Source organism: Bison bison, unplaced genomic scaffold, assembly GCF_000754665.1.
Source record: "Bison bison bison isolate TAMUID 2011002044 unplaced genomic scaffold, Bison_UMD1.0 scf7180017864374, whole genome shotgun sequence".
NCBI lineage: Eukaryota > Metazoa > Chordata > Mammalia > Artiodactyla > Bovidae > Bison > Bison bison.
In genome coordinates this window covers 2590872-2595868 of record NW_011494946.1, presented here as the reverse complement: position 1 = coordinate 2595868, position 4997 = coordinate 2590872, and the positions used below count along the sequence as shown (strand labels likewise).

Here is a 4997-nt window from a genome sequence, read left to right as displayed (position 1 = left end):
CTCTGGTAAAGACATGCGAAACACCCTTGCTTCCTGTACCTGCCCAGGGCTTCCCAGGTGGACTCTCCTCATGGGAGTGATGCTGGTTCCATTCGTCACATTTCCCTCCACAGTGACTGGTGAATAAGGAAATCCCCTTTCAAAGTAATCTCTCAAGCAGCTAGAACTTTGTTTTGAGGAAAACAAGGCAGTGAAAAGTGTTGGTAAACCCCAAAGATGCCAATTTAGCAGCAAGATCTCAGATGAAAAACAGATTGGAAATATGCTCAAATTCGTGCTACTCAATAGCAAGAAAAGCCCCAAACAACCCGATCGTAAAAGGGACCAAGGGCCTGAATAGACATTTTTCTCAAAAAAAAAAAAAAGCGTACAAAAGACCAATAAGTATTCAATATCGCTAATCAGGGAAACACAGGCAAAACCACAAGGAGGTCTCTCCTCACACCTGTCAGGATGGCTGTTACCAAAAAGACAAGAAATATTAAGTATTCACCAAGGTGGAGAGAAAAGGGAATCCTTGTGTACCGTTGGTGGGAGTATAAATTGGTGCAGCTACTGGGGAGAATAGTCTGGAAGTTCTCACTGCAGAGACCCAGGGCTGCAGCAGAACTCAAGGCAGATAGAGCTTTAAGGGACTGGATTCCTACTCTAGGAAGAAAGGGATGCCCAGTGCAGCCCGGGATCAAGACCTGGGTTCCCATCCCTCTGTCACTCAGCAGCTGCGTGAACCTCCAGATAGCTTATCGACCTCTGTCATCTCTGGTTCTCATCCGGAAAACGTGGGTAACCTTCCCAGCTTCATGATAATATCATGGGACTTGCATGTAAATAGATTTGAAAGTACATGTGTAGCATATACAAATATATACTTATCTATAAATATCTCTAGGTGTCCGGAATGTAGTATGCCCTCTGCTGTGTGGTCCGGGGGCTGTGCTTCCTGGGAGGGTCTGGGAGGGTCTCCCCTTCTCCCCCAGCCCTCCTGGGGCCCCAGCGCTGCCCCTGAGTAAGAGGAAGGGAGAGTTTCAGCACAGGGCTCTGCTCGGGCAGAGGTCCAGCCGCCAGCAGGCTGAGCAGAGCCCTCTAGCCAGGTGCGTCCGGCTTGAGTCGCCGTGCCGGGCCAGGTGAGGCTCTGAGGTGGCACCTGCCTGGTGTTGGCAAGACTTCTGAGAGTGCTGCGTAATCCCCAGTAATCATAATGACAACAACAGGGGCGTTAATGGAGGGCTTAAAGCGCGCAAAATGTGGTTCAATCCCCAAAGGTCCAGGAACTCTACAAAAGGTCCCGATAAGTATTATTATCTCTTGGGAAGGCAGCAGGTTTCCCTTGTGGGCAAATTCCGTGTGGAGAGGTAGGGAGCCTGAGACACCTGGAGAGCAGGTAATCACGACGGTGCAAACTCCTGTCATCAGGAGAAAGGACAGGCCCAGAGGACAACCGGGGACGCTTCAAGGAGAGCGCGCATTCCCTGTTTCTACTGGGTTGTGGATCAGCAGCAGCAAATGCCGGAACGCAAGCTCAGGTTCTAAGGTCAGCAGCAGCAGCAAATGCCAGAATGCAAGCTCAGGTTCTAAGGTCAAGAGGGGGCCCTGGGCAGGGGGCCGCTTGCCCTGCATGTGTGGTCTGCAAACGGCACCCTGGAGGGTCTTTGGGCTGACAGGTACTGGTACTGAATGAAAGTGGTCCGGTGGAAGGCAGGCACAGTTCAGGTGGCATGAGGTCAAGACAGCTGTGGTCGCTGATGCTTGGCTTCAGTGCTGGGGGATGGTGAGGAGGTTTGCGGGCTCACCTGCCTGGAAGGAAGCTGAAGGGGAAACGCGTGTGCCCACTGAAGCGGGCACCTCTGCTCAGCTCCAACCTAAGCTGGCCTCATGTTGTCAGACCTTCCAGTGTTGGAGAGAAGCTGGAGATCTAATGTTTTTTTCTTTTTAAATTTATTTTATTGAAGTATAGTTGATTCACAATATTGTGTTAATTTCAGTGTATAGCAAAGTTACTCAGTTAATACAGACATACATGTGTTAGTCATTCAAGTCATGCCTGGCTCTCTGCAATCCCATGGACTGTAGCTCTCCAGGCTCCTCCGTCCATGGAATTATCCAGGCCAAAACACTGGAGTGGGTTGCCATTTCCTTCTCCATACATACATACATAACACACACACATGTATATATGTGTGTCTGTGTGCGTATTCTCTTTCATATTCTTTCCCTTACGGTTTCTTACGGGACACTGAGTGTAGTTCCCTGCTCTATGCAATAGGTCCTTGTTCATTCACTGTGTGTGACAGTTTGCATCTTCTAATCTCAAACTCGCAATCCCGTCTTCCCTCAGCCCTCCTCCCCTTGATAACCGTGAGTCCGTTCTGTGTGTCTGTGAGTCTACTTCTGGTTCACAGATGAGCTCATTTGTGTCATACTTTAGATCCCACATACAAGTGACACCCTTGGAGAAGGAAATGGCGACCCAGGTGGTGCCATTTGTATTTGTCTTGCTCTAATTTAATTCACTTAATGTGATTACCTCTAGGTCCATCTGCACTGTGCAAGTGCCATCACTACAGTCTTCTTTTATGGTTAGTAGTATTCCGTTGCGTATGTGGGCTTCCCTGGTGGCTCAGCTGGTAAAGAACCCGCCTGCAATGCGGGAGACCTGGGTTCGATCCCCGGCTTGGGAAGATCCGCTGGAGAAGGGAAAGGCTACCCACTCCAGTATTCTTGGGCTTCCCTTGTGGCTCAGCAAGAATCTGTCTGCAATGCGGGAGACCTGGGTTCGATCCCCAGCTTGGGAAGATCTGCTGGAGAAGGGAAAAGCTACCCACTCCAGTATTCTTGGGCTTCCCTTGTGGCTCAGCAAGAATCTGTCTGCAATGTGGGAGACCTGGGTTCGATCCCTGGGTTTGAAAGATCCCCTGGAGAAGGGAAAGGCTACCGACTCCAGTATTCGGGCCTGGAGAATATCTATGAAACAGAAGTAGATTCACAAACACAGAGAACAGACTTATGGTTATCAAGGGGAGGAGGCTTCTAGTATTCCTTGTGTATATGTACCACACCTTTTCAAAAAATTTTTTAATTAATTATTTTAATTGGAAAATAATTACTTTACAATATTGTGGTGGTTTTGGCCATGTATCTCTAGTCTTTCCCATTCTGTTGTTTTCCTCTATTTCTTTGCATTGATCTCTGAGGAAGGCTTTCTTATCTCTCCTTGCTATTCTGTGGAACTCTGCATTCAGTGCTTATATCTTTCCTTTTCTTCTTTGCTTTTTGCTTCTCTTCTCTTCACAGCTATTTGTACGGCCTCCCAGACAACCATTTTGCTTTTTTGCATTTCTTTTCCATGGGGATGGTATTGATCCCTGTCTCCTGTACAATGTCACGAACCTCCGTCCATAGTTCATCAGGGACTCTTATCTATCAGATCTAGTCCCTTAAATCTATTTCTCACTTCCACTGTATAATCATAAGGAATTTGATTTAGGTCATACCTGAATGGTGTAGTGGTTTTCCCAACTTTCTTCAATTTAAGTCTGAATTTGGCAATAAGGAGTTCATGATCTGAGCCACAGCCAGCTCCTGGTCTTGTTTTTGTTGACTGTATAGAGCTTCTCCATCTTTGGCTGCAAAGGATATAATCAATCTGATTTCAGTGTTGACCATCTGGTGAGGTCCATGTGTAGAGTCTTCTCTTGTGTTGTTGGAAGAGGGTGTTTGCTATGACCAGTGTGTTCTCTTGAAAACTCTATTAGTCTTTGCCCTGCTTCATTCTGTATTCCCAGGCCAAATTTGCCTGTTACTCCAGGTATTTCTTGACTTCCTACTTTTGCATTCCAGTCCCCTATAATGAAAAGGACATCTTTTTTGGGTGTTAGTTCTAAAAGGTCTTGTAGGTCTTCATAGAACCATTCAACTTCAGCTTCTTCAGCATTACTGGTTGGGGCATAGACTTGGATTACTGTGATATTGAATGATTTGCCTTGGAAACAAACAGAGATCATTCTGTCACTTTTGAGATTGCATCCAAGTACTGCATTTCAGACTCTTTTGTTGACCATGATGGCTATTCCATTTCTTCTAAGGGATTCCTGCCTGCAGTAGTAGATATAATGGTCGTCTGAGTTAAATTCACACATTCCAGTCCATTTGAGTTTGCTGATTCCTAGAATGTCGATGTTCACTCTTGCCATCTCCTGTTTGACTACTTCCAATTTTCCTTGATTCATGGACCTAACATTCCAGGTTCCTATGCAGTATTGCTCTTTACAGCATCGGACCTTGCTTCTATCACCAGTCACATCCACAACTGGGTATTGTTTTTGCTTTAGCTCCATCCCTTCATTCTTTCTTGAGTTATTTTTCCACTGATCTCCAGTAGCATACTACCGACCTGGGGAGTTCCTCTTTCAGTATCCTATCATTTTGTCTTTTCATACTGTTCAAAGAAATAGAAGAAAACAACAGAATGGGAAAGACTAGAGATCCCTTCAAGAAAATTAGAGACACCAAGGGAACATTTCATGTAAAGATGGGCTCGATAATGGACAGAAATGGTATGGACCTAACAGAAGCAGAAGATATTAATAAGAGGTGGCAAGAATACACAGAATAACTGTACAAAAAAGATCTTCACAACTCAGATAATCACGATGGTGTGATCACACACCTAGAGCCAGACATCCTGGAATGTGAGTCAAGTGGGCCTTAGAAAGCATAACTATGAACAAAGCTAGTGGAGGTGATGGAATTCCAGCTGAGCTATTTCAAATCCTGAAAGATGATGCTGTGAAAGTGCTGCACTCAATATGCCAGCAAATTTGGAAAACTCAGCAGTGGCCACAGGACTTGAAAAGGTCAGTTTTCATTCCAATCCCAAAGAAAGGTAATGCCAAAGAATGCTCAAACTACTGCACAATTGCACTCATCTTACATGCTAGTAATGCTCAAAATTCTCCAAGCCAGGCTTCAGCAATACATGAACTGTGAACTTCCAGATG

The 4997-nt window shown here is 45.7% G+C and overlaps 1 non-coding gene across 1 annotated transcript; it reads left to right on the top strand.

Moving 5' to 3' along the window:
* The first annotated feature begins 2606 nt into the window (after window positions 1-2606).
* Window positions 2607-2678, top strand: TRNAC-GCA. Its single transcript has one exon. It is a non-coding gene; the product is annotated as a tRNA-Cys (tRNA).
* Window positions 2679-4997: the final 2319 nt, after the last annotated feature.